The 18096-nt window shown below is 38.2% G+C and overlaps 1 pseudogene; it reads left to right on the forward strand.

The window, feature by feature from the left end:
• The first annotated feature begins 17663 nt into the window (after positions 1 to 17663).
• On the forward strand, positions 17664 to 17735 carry LOC122054509 (annotated as a pseudogene).
• Positions 17736 to 18096: the final 361 nt, after the last annotated feature.

Genomic DNA, 18096 nt, shown 5'->3' on the forward strand with positions numbered 1-18096 from the left:
AAAACTTTCCTTTTTTAACCATCCTCATGGTTTAAGAAAAAAAAAGGAAAATAAGTTTTAAAATTAAAATTTTCTTTCATCATGTTAAAAAAGAAAATTTTATAAGAGAAGTTTTAAATTTTAAAACATGGTTTTAATTTTAGAACTTTCCTTTTTTAACTTCTACTTTAGGAAAGAGAGCTTGTAAATTTTATAAGAGGTTTTCTTCTTGTAAAATTTTTAAAAAATATATTTCCTTTTCTCTTGATGAGGTGGCCGGCCACCTTGCTTAGTGCCCAAGCAAGGGGCCGGCCATAATTAAAATAAATAAAATCATCATCAATCAAAGTTGGTGATTGATTCAATCAAGAGGAAAGAAAAGGAAAAATTAAAAGAGAAAAAGGAAAAACTCTTGGATGATTTCATTTTTTGTAAAAAGTTTTTCCTTATTTGCCTTGGGCAAGTAATATAAAAGAAGGGGTGGGGAGGCTTCATGAGACACAACTCTTATTCTTTTCCTTGGAGATCTCAAGTGGCCGACCCCTCTCTCCCTTCTCTTTTCTCTTTTGCTCTCTTCTCCTTGGTGGTGGTGGTGGCCGGATTTTAGAAGAAGAAGAGGAAGCTTTTAGGTGGTGTTCATCTTGGAGGATCGTCACCCACACGACGTTCAAGGCGAGGCGAGGAATACGGCAGAAGATCTCGAGGTCATTAGCTTACAAAGAGAAGGTATAACTAGTAATTTTGTTCCGCATCATACTAGTTATTTTCTTTGTAAGAATTCTAAACACAAGAGGCAATTAGATCTAATTTTTCGAATTTATTTTTCAAGTTTATGTTTTCTTCTTTTTCGAATTTATGTTTCAATTGTTCTTTTTTGGTTAACCTAGAGTTATTTAAGAAAATTAAATATTAACTTTCCTTAAAAGGCTTTGCCTAGGCGGTGGTGATTGCTCCCATATCCAAGAAGGCCATGTGCCTCGCCATGCAGTCCTAGAAGCTAATTTTGGAAATTAATATTTATGGAATTAATAACTTAGGTAGATTTGAATCAATAGTGTTAAGTTCCGCTTGCGATTCAAATCTAAACCATTAAGAACAGATAAGTTAAATTTGGAATCAATGATGTTAAGTTTCGTCTGCGATTCCTAATTTAACTTCTAAAGAACACAATAGGTTATTTAAGAAAAGGTTCGACACTTGTACAAAAATTTTTGTATAGTGGGACCGGTACGTTTTCCTAAGACTAACCAACAATTGGTATCAGAGCTAGGGTTTGCCTCTGTGTGTTTAGAATTCAAATAGGTTATGCACATGTCATACATAATTTATGCAGGATAATAGTAGGATGTGCTAACTCTTTGGTTGCAGGCTCCAACTATTATGGCTTATAGATGTTGTGTGTGATTGGACCCTTGGACATGTCAAGGGTAATATTTTGTGTGTGCATGATTGTATGTAACTAATATAGCAGGAGCTGTATTAGCCCTAGGATTTTAGAATTTTATTTTCGATCTAGATTACATGTACATTCCCTTGTGGAATATAGGATCGATATATGTAAAATTCTATATTTGTCGTGGATCGGATTCTTGTGAGGCGTGGTACTTATGGAGGACCAGAGGCGCAACGGAATAAGAAGCAAGATGAATCGACAACTCGACCCGATGACGGTGGCTAAAGATGGCAGCAGCTAGGGTTGGAGCACATGGAGGACAATAACAGAAAAATGCTATAATAGTTGGAAAATAATTTCCATATTTATTGCTTTTATTTACTGTGATGTGTGAGTATGCATGTGATGTATGCTAGGATAATTTAAAATTCCTCACTTCAAATAACTAAGTGGGAGAGAGATTTATTTTAATAAATTCCACGGTCTCCATTACTAGTTTGTAAGTGATGCAAACAAACTTGCGCGTTGGCTCTGAGTGCCTTCCTCCATATCGGATGAGTTTGTTTGCGGATCACTAGATCAAACTTTCATTTTGGATGAATATAGGAAATTAATTAAGAGCGTGTGATCTTCCCCATCGGAAGGGGCACAATCTTATTAATGGACTTAGTGTCAAGTAATGGTGTACACTTAGGCACGTCTAATAGTATCCTCCCCATCGAAGTCACTGCTATTATTTGTGTGACCGAAGGAAACCAACTATTAATTTTATTTGTCAAAAAGTTAGGTTGACAAGATAATAAAATTAATAGGTTATACTCTCCTTTTACAAATGTTGAATTTGTATACGTCCATACTATCGTGGCATACAAAATTCACGGTGTTTTGAGGTGTTGGTTAATTTAAAATAGTATTGTTTGAGGAATCAATATTATTCTAAATTTAGAGTCCTGACCAAAGTTATTTTTGTGATTCTTAGGATGAATTTCAACCCACTGGCCATTATACTAAAAGAGAACAAACTTACTGGACATAATTACATAGATTGGAAAAGAAACCTGGACATTGTTCTTACTGCTGAAAGCTATAAGTTTGTACTGACTGAGGCTTGCCCTGATGCACCTGGCGGTGACTCTACCCCAGAGGAGATTGAGTATCATAAGAAATGGGTAAAAGCTGATGAGATGGTGCGGTGTTACATTTTGGCATCAATGTCAAATGTATTGCAACATCAGCATCAAGATTTACCAACAGCTTATGATATAATGAACAATCTCAAAGAACTCTTTGGGCACCAGAGTCGGACTGCTAGGCAAGAGGCAATGAGAAAATTAATGACAGTCACCATGTCTGAGGGAACACCCGTAAGGGATCATATCCTCCAAATGATGGCCTATCTAAATGAAATACAAGTTCTTGGAGGAGAAATCGATGGGGAAACCCAGGTCGATATAATTCTCTAAACGCTACCCAGAAGTTTTGAGCAGTTCCGCCTGAACTATAACATGAATAAAAGAGAGTATACGTTGGCAGAACTTCTGACAGAATACAGGCAGCAGAAGGTATTTTTCGTCAAAGTTCTCAGATTTATTATGCTGAAAATGGTTCTACTTCTAAGTCGAAAGGCAAGAAGAAGAAGAAACAGGTCTTTTCAGCAAAGAAGATGATTAAACCCCAGAGTACAAGATAAAAAGCTGGAATGAAGAAGCCGAAAGGCAAGTGCTTTATCTGCAAGCAGACAGGGCATTGGAAGGCGGACTTGTTAGTTAGAGTCCTAGAGCCAATCATTTGATGATTGTTGTATGGACTCGTTGTATCATATTCTTGTATATAAATAAAGACATTTGTTTTGGTTATTATACTTACTTGTATTGGTGCCAAATAACTAAGTATAATAGTGTCCTTGAGTAGAAGGTTCTTACCTATATCAATCGATTGGTTGAATCGATAGTGAGATGATTTAGGGAACACTACTCTTAATCATTCATAGTCGAGTATTAACATTCAGGGACAATATTAATGCGACGAGACTAGCATGTAGGTCAACTCGATGACTTGATCTCACAAGTCATGGATATGGAGATATCAAGTTGACACATGGGTATGCATTAGAGAATGCATACTGAATGACCCGCCATGAGAAAGTATCATGGATCATTATATGAGTGTCATATACTTTCTCATGTGTCTATTAGTATGACTAATAGTCCTTGGACCTGAAGTCACCATGGTTCCCTACATAAGGAGTTACGTACTTTGGCTTCGTCAAACGTCACCCGTAACTGGGTGGACTATAAAGGCGATTACTGGGTATGTAACAAATTATGCGGAGGGATGTGAGTGATGTAGATGAGATCTATCCCTCCTATATGACGGGAGTGATATCGATATCCTTGATAGAGTGAGACCACTAAATGCATGGTCATGTCCAAATGAGTCAATATGAGATATCGAGCTCATTTGATTGAGTGAGTCTACTTGGAGTTCAAGATTTAGATTGATTAGAGGATGACACGGTCTATGCCTCACATTGATCAATCTAGATGTCAAGGATAGAAGGACACTTGTCATATATTGTGAAGAGTCATAATTAGTAGTCACAAGATAATGTTGGATCTCAACATTCTTATAACTTGGGTAGTAATGATGTGTTGCTAGATACTGTTCATTACTTATGCTTCTAAATGGGTTTAGGAGCATTGCCAACGTTATAAGAACCTATAGGGTCACACACAAAGGGCAATTAGATGGAAATTAGGTTCATTTGATGAACCTAAAGGATTAGGTTCATGTGATGAACCAAATTGGATTAAGAGTAATCCAAATTAGGCTAATTGAGTTGGACTCAATTTGGTTCATGTATTAAATGAGTCTAATTTGGACTTAGACTCATTGAATCAATTTAATTCAATGAATAGGGATTCATTAAATTAAAATTGACTTGAACCAATGGTTAGATTTGATCAACCATGGGAGAGAAGTGGTCAAGTTTGACTTGACTTGAGAGGAAGATGAAGATTCAAGTTTGACTTGACCATTTGCCACCTCATTGGTGAGTTGGCAAGAAGTGGACCAATGATGATGCTCTACATCATCATGGTTGCATAAGTGAGATGCCACCTCATGGGAGTTACCAAGAGTTGTGACTCTTGGCATCCCATGGAGGTTACATTCTCTCTTAAAGTGGCCGGCCACTTTAGATCAGGGAGTTAGTGCATTTTGTGTGCTTGGTGAGTAACTCCTTCTTCTTCCTCAAGCTCTTCTCTTCTCTCCCTCTCCTCCACCATTACTGATCTACTAAGGTTGCTAGCACATCCTTAGAGGTTCTCTCCATCGAGTTGTTCGTGTGGATACACATAGAGGAGTATCTACTTTGATACTCTCGAGATCCGGCGACGAACCTTGGACGAGCGGGATTGCGAAGGGCTTTGCATCAAGGGTAACCTTTTTCTTTTGTAGATCTAATGTAGATCTAGGAGTAGAAAACATGTATATGAAAGTTTTACATAATTTTATTTCTTCACACGGATTCGTGGCATGAGGGTTTCGGAGTTTCTGCAACGCAAAAATCAGTTTTTGCGGCCCAAAAACCCAACAGGACTGTCCCCGTAGGAATCAGAACAATAAAGGTATATCTCATGCTCTAGTTGTTGAAACATGTTTAGCGGTGTTATCTACCAGCACCTGGTGTGTAGATACGGGAGCCACTGATCATGTCCGCAATTCCTTGTAGGGGTTCCAGGAAACCCGACGACTATCTGAAGGAGAGATTACCGTCTACATGGGCAATGCTACTAAGGTGGCGGTTGTTGCAGTGGGAGACGTCTACTTATCTTTTGATAGGAATAGAAAATTGGTTTTAAGAAATTATCTTTATGTACTCAGGTTTAGAAAAAATTTAATTTCAGTTTCTAAACTGTATTTGGATGGATATTCTGATTCCTTTAATAACAATGTGGTTATAAAAAGAAATAGGATTATTATCTGTTCTGGTGCATTGGTTGACAATTTATATACTTTAAATCCAATTTCTCTCACAAAGCAACAAATGGAAATTAATAACACATCTTCTAATTCCAATAAGAGAAAAGAACCTTCGGAGATGAACAAAGCGTATTTTGGCATCTAAGGCTTGGTCATATTAACTTAAGTAGGATTCAAAGGCTTATAGCTGATGGACTCTTGGGTTCATTAGTTGGAAAATTTTCTAACTTGTGAATCTTGCTTGGAAGGTAAAATGACCAAGAGGTCTTTTAAGGCCAAGGGGAATAGAGCCAAAGAAGCGTTAGAATTGGTTCATTCTGATTTGTGTGGTCCTATGTCTATCCAAGCTAGAGGTGATTTTGAATATTGTCTCTTTTATAGACGATTATTCAAGATATGGATACATTTACCTGATGCGTCACAAGTCTGAGTGCTTTGATAAGTTCAAAGAGTACAAGGCTGATATGGAGAAACGTCTAGGTAAAAGTATCAAGACACTACAGTCTGATCGTGGTGGCAAATACCTCTTAGGAGAGTTTAGGAATTACTTATCAGAGGTCGGGATTCAATTCCAATTGTCCGCACCTAGTGCACCCCAACAGAATGGTGTGGCAGAACGAAGGAATAAGATTCTTATGGAGATGGTTAGATCGATGATGAGTTATTCAGAATTACCAAATTCGTTTTCGGGATACGCTCTGGAAACTGCAGCGCATATTCTGAACTTAGTACCTTCTAAATCAGTATCTTCTACTCCCACAGAATTATGGAATGGGCGAAAGCCCAGTCTAAGACATATTCGGATTTGGGGTAGTCCAGCACATGTGCTGAAACCAGATGTTGATAAGTTAGAATCTCGTACAGAAGTTCATATGTTTGTGGGTTATCCCAGAGGAACAAAAGGTGATTTATTTTATAGTCCTAAAGACCATAAGGTCATTGTTAGCACCAATGCCCAGTTTTTAGAAGAAGACTATATAATGGATCACAAGCCCAGTAGCAAAATTGTTCTAGAAGAACTTAGAGAGGACACGTCTACTTCAGTATCAACAGTATAAGATGAAGTACCACAAGAGACTGCAACACGTGTCACACATGATACACAACCATAGACGATGCCTCGTCGTAGTGGGAGGGTTGTAAGGCAACCTGAGAGATTCATGTTTTTGGGAGAGTCTTCGGACTTGATCCCGGGTAAACATGAACCTGATCCCCGGACATATGATGAAGCACTCCAAGATATAGATGCAGTATCTTGGCAAAAGACAATGAATTCTGAAATAGAGTCTATGTACTCTAATAAGGTCTGGAAGATTGTAGAACCACCTGATGGTGTAAAAGCCATTGGATGCAAGTGGATCTACAAAAGAAAAGAGGGACAGATGGGAAGGTAGAAACTTTCAAAGCAAGACTTGTTGCGAAAGGGTACACTCAGAAAGAGGGAATCGATTATGAGGAGACTTTTTCATCGGTAGCTATGCTTAAGTCTATCCGGATACTCTTATCCATTGCCGCTCATATGGATTATGAGATTTGGCAAATGGATGTCAAGACAGCTTTCCTTAACGGAAGTCTTAAAGAAAATATCCATATGAAGCAACCAAAAGAGTTTATTGAAAAGGGCAAAGAGCATCTAGTGTGCAAGCTCAATCGGTCCATTTATGGACTGAAGCAAGCTTCAAGGTCTTGGAACATCCAGTTTAATGAAGTAATCCAGTCATATGGATTTATTTAGTGTCCGGATGAGTTTTGTGTATACAAGAAGTGTAACAGAAATGTGGTGGTATTTCTTGTACTATACGTAGATGATATTTTGTTAATTGGCAACAATGTCAAGGTATTATCGGACGTAAGGGTATGATTGTCCAAATAATTTGATATGAAGGACTTAGGAGAATGTGCACACATTCTTGGGATCAAAATTATAAGGGATCGTAAGAAAAGAATGTTGTGCCTATCTCAAGCTTCATATATAGATACAATCCTTGCTCGTTTTAGCATGCAGAACTCCAAGAAAGGTTTCTCACCTTTTAGGCATGGAGTAGCCTTATCTAAAGAGATGTCTCCGAAGACATCAAAGGAGATAGAGGAAATGAAGGTAGTTCCTTATGCTTCAGCTGTGGGAAGCCTAATGTATGCAATGCTGTGTACGAGACCTGATATTTGTTTTACTGTGAGCATGGTTAGCAGATATCAGAGTAACCCTGGACAAGGATATTAGACTATTGTAAAGCACATATTGAAGTACCTGAGAAGGACTAGAGATTATATGCTAGTTTACCAAGCAGACGATTTGCTCCCTGTGGGTTACATGGATTCGGACTTCCAATCATATAGGGACAATAGTAAGTCTACGTCAGGCTATATGTTTACTCTAGGAGGTGGAGCCATTACATAGAGGAGTGTTAAGCAGAAATACGTCTCGGACTCAACCATGGAAGCTGAGTATGTGGCAGCCTCTGAGGCAGCCAAAGAAGCTGCGTGGCTAAGGAACTTTCTAATGGACTTAGATGTGATTCCTAGTTTGCCCAAGATCATCACAATTTATTGTGATAATAGTGGTGTAGTTGCAAACTCGAAGGAACCACGAGCCCATAAAGCAAGTAAACATATAGAGCACAAGTACCACCTGATACGAGACATCGTCAAGCGAGGAGAAGTTGTCGTCACCAAGATTGCATCAGCAGATAACCTGGCACATCCTTTCACTAAGGCCCTTCCGGCGAAAGCTTTTGATCGGCATATGGAGGGGATGAGAATCAGATGTATGGCAACAGATATGACAGCTTAGTCTTTTAGTATAAGTGAGATATTGTTAAAGTGTATACTAAAAGCCTAGCTTTTGTAAATATTTATTTTTGAAATACAAGAATCACATTGGTAAATGTCTGCATTTATTTGTTAAATGTAATTGTTCAATTAATTTATATAGTAGATAACATGGAGTGTGGTGTCACACTCAGAAGATCATGTTGTCGGTTCTCTATAAATTATAAACAGCTGCTCACAACTAAGATGGAAAGGAACAAACCATCAGAATAGTCGTAGTGTAATTAAGTATTATTTTATCTTAACTAATAAATTACACTGATACACTTTAAGTGTATTGAGTAGGACCATTTAGGTAAGTTCTTTTTGTACTGACTTAGTAAAAGAACTAGACCTTAGTCATTATGGAAGTGTGTGCTCTTAATCCTAATATAATAACAAGCATTTAATATTTATTTCTTTGACTTATCAAAGGGTGAGGTTTAGCTCGATAAATCAATATGCCCGATAAGTTGGGAAATAATATTACTTATAGTGTGTGTTGTTGATTATAGAAGGAATCTGTGTCCTAGTTATCTAGGTTGAGAATGTCCCCAAGAGGAGCTCATAAAGATTGTCATGTTAAACCCTGCAGGTGGACTTAGTCCGACATGACAATGAAGTTGAGTGGTACTACTCTTGGAGCTAGATATTAATTAAGTAAGTTGTTAGTAACTTACTTAATTAGTGGATGTTCGTAATCTTAAACACAGGGAGACTAACACACTCATGATAAGAAGGAGCCCATAATGTAATTTGGGATTGGTGCGGTAGTGCGGTAATAACTCTCTAGTGGATTGAGTTATTATCGATGAACTTGAGTTGTGTGTTCGGGGCGAACACGAGATACTCAAGCTCATCGGAAGGCCAAAACTAATTTTTCTTCTAGGTCCCTATCGTAGCCTCATTATAGCCTCAAGTCCATCCAAATGTAAGGCTCTTCTTGGTGTCCAAGAAGTGGGGCAGTCCAATGCTTGGTGACCAAGCGAGGGCCGACCACATCCTCTTTATAGGGGTCGACCCTATTGCTTGGTGACCAAGCATGTAGGGGCCGACCAAGATTAATTCAAATAGGAGGGTTGTTTTAAAATTTTAAAATCTTCTCTTTGTAGAAAACTATAAGTTTTAAAAGAGATATTTTATTTTGTAAAACTTTCCTTATTTGAATTAGGCCACATGTTTTAATAGAGAGTTTTAAAAGTTTTAAAACTTTCCTTTTTTAACCATCCTCATGGTTTAAGAAAAAAAAAGGAAGATAAGTTTTAAAATTAAAATTTTCTATCATCATGTTAAAAAAGGAAATTTTATAAGAGAAGTTTTAAATTTTAAAATATGGTTTTAATTTTAGAACTTTCCTTTTTTAACTTCTACTTTAGGAAAGAGAACTTGTAAATTTTATAAGAGGTTTTCTTCTTGTAAAATTTTTAAAAAATATATTTCCTTTTCTCTTGATGAGGTGGTCAGCCACCTTGCTTGGTGCCCAAGCAAGGGGCCGACCATAATTAAAATAAATAAAATCATCATCAATCAAAGTTGGTGATTGATTCAATCAAGAGGAAAGAAAAGAAAAAATTAAAAGAGAAAAAGGAAAAACTCTTGGATGATTTTATTTTTTGTAAAAAGTTTTTCCTTATTTGCCTTGGGCAAGTAATATAAAAGAAGGGGTGGGGAGGCTTCATGAGACACAACTCTTATTCTTTTCCTTGGAGATCTCAAGTGGCCGGCCCCTCTCTCCCTTCTCTTTTCCCTTTTGCTCTCTTCTCCTTGGTGGTGGTGGTGGCCGAATTTTAGAAGAAGAGGAGGAAGCTTTTGGGTGGTGTTCATCTTGGAGGATCGTCGCCCACACGACGTCCAAGGCGAGGCGAGGAATACGACAGAAGATCTCGAGGTCATTAGCTTACAAAGAGAAGGTATAACTAGTAATTTTTTTCCGCATCATACTAGTTATTTTCTTTGTAAGAATTCTAAATACTAGTTATTTTGAATTTGTGTTTTCTTCTTTTTCAAATTTGTGATTCAATTGTTCTTTTTGGTTAACCTAGAGTTATTTAAGGAAATTAAATATTAGCTTTCCTTAAAAGGCTTTGCCTAGGCGGTGGTGGTTGCTCCCATATCCAAGAAGGCCATGTGCCTCGCCATGCAGTCCTAGAAGCCAATTTTGGAAATTAATATTTATGGAATTAATAACTTAGGTAGATTTGAATCAATAGTGTTAAGTTCCGCTTGCGATTCAAATCTAAACCATTAAGAACAGATAAGTTAAATTTGGAATCAATGATGTTAAGTTCCGTCTGTGATTTCTAAATTAACTTCTAAAGAATACAATAGGTTATTTAAGGAAAGGTTTGACACTTGTAAAAAAATTTTTGTACAGTGGAACCGATACATTTTTCTAGGACTAACCAACAACCTAGATCTCCTATCCTAACATAAAGGTCGTTAGACCAAACTCATCACGTCTCCTGTATACATATCAATCATATGCAACCACAGAAATGCAGAACCCAATATGCAGCAATCACAAGCAATAAATGTAATCCATGCTTATGATGCAAATGACATGGTCACCCCTGACGTAAATCAACCATCTCACACACGATGGTGAGATGGAGTGGGTAAGGCTATGACAAATGTGCACTTGTTACGTTCCGCAAGTGTACGGAAATGTCGCAAGTAATATAAAAGATTATCGTATCCACAGGGATGGGAATAAGCACTAGAAATGTTTCAACACGAGTTAGCTAAACAACTAATTAATTAGTTTCCAAAAGCTAAATGTAACTAATGAATAGTAAACATAGGAATGAAAGATCAACAAACAAGATTATGGGCTATGATAAAGGAATGTTTTAGGAGTTTTGATTTCTTTGTAAGATTCCTCAATGTAAATGATCTACCAAACCCTATTTCTCAATTGTCCAATATTTATAAAAGGTTGCCGGTTATCTCTTGCAATAGATAACCCGCTTAGGACTGAAATCTATACCTAGATGCGATTAATTGGATATGAGCCTATGTTGTCCTTACACGGGCATGTTCCTGTCACGAAGATCCCTTGGAAAATCAACATAGAAATCATTACCTCTCAACCCATAAGATATAAAGATTAATGCATACATCTATCCTACCTTCTTGAATTATCCTATCTCCCCCCTAAAGTTCATCCCTCACACGTCCTTACACGGGCTTGCACCTTACGCGTGCTTCCCTCGGAAAATCGAGTGAGAGATAATCTCTACAAGATCCACAAAACATTCAAACAATCAATCAAGAATGTGAATTACGTCCAAATCACAACAATACATCCAAGATTGAATTGATACAAACAAGACAATATCATAGAAACAAGGAAATGGCAAATCCACAAGAGTTTACATCAATTCATTATACAAATACTCCCTCATCCTAAAACAAGAGATCTACTCCATGAATCGAAGAGAGAAATCCGAAAATAAAGAGATTACAAGCATTTCTTGATCCCCCCAATCCAAGAAGAGGAGAGAAAGAAAACTTATCTAAGATGAAGCTTGGTCTTCGGATCCAATCCACGCTCCCGGAGTCGATTCTGTTGAAGATCTACCTTTAGATCGCCAAGAAATCCTCCCAAGAATGGAGGGAAAGCCCCAAATCTCACTTTCTCACAAGGGGGAGAAGATCCCCTTTCAAATCTTGAAGAAGGGTTTAAATAGAGGTGAGGTTTGGGCGCCCCAAGATCCCGTGGCACGGTTGTGTGAGGTTCACACGACCCTGCCCATTCTCCTCTCTGTCAGCCTTGCACAGCCGTGTGTGAGACACGGCCGTAGCAAACATCTCCAATATCCTCTTCACACGGCCGTATTGATCTACACGGCCTGAACTGGTCCTACCTCTAGAAGCCTGGCACGACCGTGTGGTGCACACGGCCAGAGCTCTCTTGTTTACTGGAAACCCTGCACAGCCGTGTAGTGCACACGGCCAGAGCCTTCCTGGTCTCTGGAAACCTCACACGGCCATGTAGATCTACACGGCCATGTAAGGTTTAAGCTTTGGATCGTTTCATATCTTGACACGGCCGTGTGAGGTTCACACGGCCGAGCCTACTTCCTTTCCTGTTGCTGCCACACAACCTCTGATCTCCACACGGCTTGAGCACCCTTCTGTGGCATGGCCGTGTCTGGTACACGACCAGGTGCTTTCTCCCCTTACTTTACTTATAGGTTTGGCCTTGAACATGAAATCTTCACCAAATTCGACTCCTGTGTACAAAAGATGCACAAAAGCAGATCTCCGAACAAAGAGAGTAAATATGCTAAAAAGGAAAGCTGAAAGTACGAAAATGCATAGATCAAGCATGCTCAAAGTATGTGAATGTGCGTCAAAACATGCCAATAAGTGTATACAATCTACGCACATCACACCCCCAGACTTAAACCTTTGCTTGTCCTCAAGCAAAATGCTGCAATCTACATTCATATGTTCTACAACACATTCATAAGCCATAATATACTTTCCTAACTCTATCAAAAAGTTTCACTAACAAGCATGATCATGAAAATAAAGTCAAGTATGACTCAAGCATAAGTATCTTGTGCTTAGTGCAAAAAGTACTTAAAACCCTTCAAGTTTTAATCTATGTCCTAGTTAAGTCGTTATCAAATTTGAGTTCCTAATGTTTCCAGTGATGGACAAGTAACCAGTGATAGGCACTTACTTGCCAAACACTTGGTTCATATTTCTCAATCAACCCATGGTCTCAAAGGCGTGCTCAATCTCAAGAGAAGCTAAGCAGTCATTTCCCCAGTAACCTAACTCGGTCTTAAAGGGGTAACTTGCTAGATTCCACTCACGACAACTATTTTTTTATATCCCTTATTCATTTTTTCTTCATTGCTTTTTCCTTCACACATTTTTTTTCATAAGCATTTGCATTGTGCAAATCTTATTTCACAAGTGTACCTTTAGCGCAAATGTTGAGATATTTTGATTTTTCCAAATGAGCTTACATGATTTGAGCCTCATCCAGTAACCAAAATGAAGTTTGAGAAATTACCATGGAAACCAAGTACTAAGCAAACAAGATGAATCATGACTATTTCAATGATATCAACCATTCAAGCATCAAGTCAAAGTGTAGTGAAAGTAAGATTCTTAAGGTCAAGCCAAAACTAAAACTCATCTCCGTATGATTCTTAGCTTATTTCATGCTACCCAAGATAGAGAAAAGAAGTACATAAATCTTACTACTAGCATCATTTACAACATCATGAATCTAGATAATGAACGTGCTAACATTTAATCTTGAAGACAAGAAAGCATATAAGTGAGGTTTGATGTTCTCAAGATGTATGCCCTAAGATTTCAAAAGATAATCAAATGACTATCAAAACAAACACTCAAGCAAGACAATCAAAATAGTATGCAAAACAAAAACTACACATGCAGAAAACAAGAAAACAAGCAAAAACTGAAACAAAAAGAAATCAGGTTTGACACCCCCTAGACTCAAACTTTTCATCGTCCCGTTGAAATCAATATGGTGGAGGTGGAGGTAGATCAGGAAATTCAGGCAGAATAAAAGGGAAGTAATCAATAAACCACCTTACTTCATTTCTAACAAACATATGATACTCGAACAGTTTATCAACATCATCTTGGAAAAACCTCATATACCCTCGAAAATCTTCATTAAATTCAAAATGGGTTCTATAAGAATTCATAAACCCAGAAATTTTTTCACACAATTCCCTCTCACTTTTGAAACAATCTTGCAATTTTTTAAATTGTTCCTCCTCCATGGGATTATCATTAGAAAGAAAATTTTTGGTCGCGTTCAAATCATTATGAATCTTATCTAGAGCAGAATGGAGTTCTTGAAAATTAAAGCTACGAACATCACGATTAACCAAAGGAACTCTTTTTGAAAACGAAATTGACAATGTTTTCGAATGTTTAATTGCTAATTTCAAGCACCAATTTTCCCTAACACGGATAGTAGTGAGGTCATGATTGGGCAGTTTTAAAGGGAAATTATTCTTAATAAGAAGACTATATCCATGCTCTTCATGTCTTATCATTTTTATTGCTAAACATGAATTCAAATCTAATCTACAAGAATTGTCAATCATTTCTAATTCATTTAAATCACACCCTAACACCAAAGCAATCTGGGTTAATAATCCACCCAAAATAATAGGTGTGGTAGAGTCAGATTTTCCAAGTTTCACTAAATGTTTAAGAAAGAAATAACCTGAATTAATATCAACATTCTCAACCATTGCCCATAAACAGTACAAATCTACAAGTCTTACTAACCCCTCTTTGTCTTCTCTCCCAAATATGATATTCTTCATCACTAGATAAGCATATCTAAAAATCGGGTTAATAATGTGAAGAGCTCTGGAATTATGAGGGTTAAAATGTGATTGATCAGAAATGTGTTGCCAAAAATGTGAATTTTTGAACCGAGGTAAAATTATATACAAATCATTCTTAGGCAACTCATAACAAGTATTAAAATCACTCAATGTCCATTCATAATCCTCATTAAACAGTCGAAATTATAGCTTACCCCCACCTTGAACATTATCAACCGCTATAGAACTCAAAAAATTCAAAAACGATTCTAGGATAGGTAGGATATTTCATTGTCATTAAACCACTCCAGTCTATTCTTTCAAACAACCAATTTAAATCATCCTTAAACCCTAATGTTGCCAAAGTTTCATCATCCATAAATTTGGTACTAACAAGAGGGCGTTTACATAAAGAAGAATACCTAAAACGTTGTTCCTCACTAGAAAAGACAATGCCAAAATCATTAGAAATACCTTTAAGACAAGAGTTTTTCTCCTTTGTTGCAACCACCTTCTCTTTCCCTTTCCTTGTAGAAGAGGATTCTTCCATTACATTTTCCATGGAGCAAGAGATTCTAGCCTTCAAAAGGAGAATGAGAGGAAGAGATTAGAAATGGTGGTTGAAATCCTAGAGAAAATAAAAATGAGAGAGAAGGAAGAAGAGGGGTGTGCGGCCATGTGCCGCCCACACCCCGTGCCTTAACTCCCTTTAAGGGTGTGGGCTGGGCCGTGTATCATTACACGACTTAATTCCTCTTTTTCTGCACGGCCGTGTCTTATGGCACGACCAGTGCAGGCCTTTGTGTTAGTTCCCTCACACGGCCGTGTGTGAGACACGACCGAGAAACCTTCCTCCTCTGGATTCTTCACACGACCGTGTCAGATGGCACGACCAATGCAGGCCTTTGCATTAGTTCCCTCACACGGCCGTGTGTGAGACACGGCCGAGAACCCTTCCTCCTCTGGATTCTTCACACGGCCGTGTCGAGAACACGATCACATACTTTCTCTTATCTAGAGACTCCACACGACCGTGTCAAGTAGACACGGCCCAAGCATCTCCACTTTCTGCATCGTAAGCCTGGCCGTGTGCAGCACACGACCATGCTCTGTTTTGCTCCAATTGAAACTTCCTCCTCCATTCTAGCTCCTCCCACACTTCCATGCCCATGAAGAAATCATAGCCAGCTCATGGAAATTAAATTTCAACCTGAAAACAAAACAAAAACCAACAAGAAAACAAGTAAAAGCACTACTAATGAAGAATAGAGACATGAAATGAAATTAACTAAAAAGAAACCCTTGGGTTGCCTCCCAAGAAGCGCTTGTTTAAGGTCTTTAGCTCGACCAATCTAATCACTTCTCTCTTTCCTTTGCCCTTGGAGGGCAGACATATTTATCATTTTTGTTGGGAGGTCTCCTCCTAACATCTTCCACCACATAGTTATCTTCATTCGGTGGCCTCCCATGAGGATGGAAATTCCATTCCTTCAATTTGTAAATGCTTGTCCTGCTACAAGCATTCAAGAGAGAAGAGACATGGTTAGAGGCTTTAGACAAATCATACTCCAACCGTTCCTTACCAATCACCAAAGAAAGTTTATGATTTTTAACATCAATAATAGCTCCTGCTGTAGCAAGGAATGGTCTTCCCAATATGATCAGGATTTTTCGGTCCTCTCCCATGTCTAACACAACAAAATCGGTGGGAATTATACTCCCACCAACTTCTACCAGCACATCTTCCACAATACCCATAGGGTACCTGCAGGAGTGATCAGCAAGTTGTATTGCCATGGTAGTAAGTTTAAAGTTTTTGAGACCTAACTTATTACAAATAGAATACGGAATGAGGCTAACACTTGCCCCCAAATCACAAAAAGCTTTTTCAATAAATTCAGTTCCTATATTGCAAGGAATATAAAAACTTCCGGGGTCCATCAACTTTGGGGAAGTATTCTTTCCGAAAAGAGTGCTGCATTCCTCTGTAAGTGCAATGGTCTCTATATCTCCTTTCCTCCTTTTATTCGACATGATGTCTTTCAGGAATTTGGCAAACTTGGGCAGATGGAGAATTGCATCAATAAGTGGTACCTCCACACAAATTTCTTTCACTTTCTCCAAGAATTTGCCAAACTCTTCATCTTTTTTTAACATGAGGAAAAGGGGCTGCTATATTTTGATGGTTGAGTGGAAGAGTCTCTTCAACCTTAGTGATACTCTCCTCATCAACTTGAATATGATTTGGTGATGGAGGAGAGAGCTCTTCTTCATTGTGCATCCCTTTTGGAGCAGTCACTTGGGGATCTCCCAAGGTCCGTCTGCTCCTAAGCTCAATTCTATTACAGTGCTCCATGGAATTAACATCAGGCTTTCCTGGTAATTGTCCTGGTGCTCTAGAAGATGAGGAAGCTAGTTGGGCAATCTGACTTTCCAAAATCTTTTGATGTCTATCAGAATTATCCATTCTCTGAGTAAGCTTCAGAATGTCTTGTTTCATTTCGTTCTGAGCTTGTTTCATTTCATTCTGTATGGACATAATTTCTTCAAACATCTTTTCAATATTGGACACAGGAAAGTTTTGAGATGATTGTTGCTGAAAATTTTGCTGCCTGGATTGAAAATTAGGCCTTGCCCCCATGGATGATCCTTGATCTTGGTTATTTCTATAAGAGAAATTAGGATGACTCTTCCACCCAGGGTTATAGGTATTTGAGTAGGGGTTGTTCTGCCTCTGATTGTAACCCATGATTGCATCACATTGCTCTAATTGATTAATTTATGCAGTTATAGCCCCCAATGGGCATGAGTCACTTGGATGTTCAGAACTTCCACATACTTCACAAGAAGCAACAATGGCATTGGCTGTATTTGAACTAGCTCCCATATTCTCAAATTTTTTTGTAAGAGCATCTAGTTTTGCAGCCAACAAGGTTACTGCATCAACATCAAATTTCCCTGATGCTTTTGTTGTTGGGTTCATACAAGAATAACCACCACTTCTTTCATTGGCCCATTGATGGTGGTTTTGTGCTACACTCTCGATTATCTCCTCGGCCTCATCTAAACTTTTGTTCATAAGTGCCCCTCCAGCAGCTGAATCAAGAGACACTTTTGTGTGATAGTTGATGCCGTTATAAAACGTGTGTAACACTAGCCATCTTTCCAAACCATGGTGTGGGCATTGTCTGAGCATGTTATTGTATCTATCCCATGCTTCAAATAAAGATTCTGAGTCCTCTTGTTTGAAGCTTACAATAAGATTCCTCATATGAGTTGTTTTGCTAGGGGATAAAATTTATCAAGGAATTGTTGCTCACATTGTTCCCATGTGGTGATGCTATTTGGAGCCAAAGAATTCAACCATTGCTTGGATCTATCTCTCAAAGAAAACCTAAACAATAATAGACACGCTGCCTCTGAAGGCACACCATTCATTTTTATTGTACCACAGATTTCATAGAAAACCTCCAAATGTTGATTTGGGTCTTCATGCGGTCCTCCACCAAATTGATTTTGCTGCACCATGGATATGATTGCAGGTTTGATCTAAAAATTATTTGCCTCAACTGAAGGCCTAGAAATACTAGATCGAAAACC

This window comes from Zingiber officinale, chromosome 3A (genome assembly GCF_018446385.1).
Source record: "Zingiber officinale cultivar Zhangliang chromosome 3A, Zo_v1.1, whole genome shotgun sequence".
In the NCBI taxonomy this organism is placed as follows: Eukaryota; Viridiplantae; Streptophyta; class Magnoliopsida; order Zingiberales; family Zingiberaceae; genus Zingiber; species Zingiber officinale.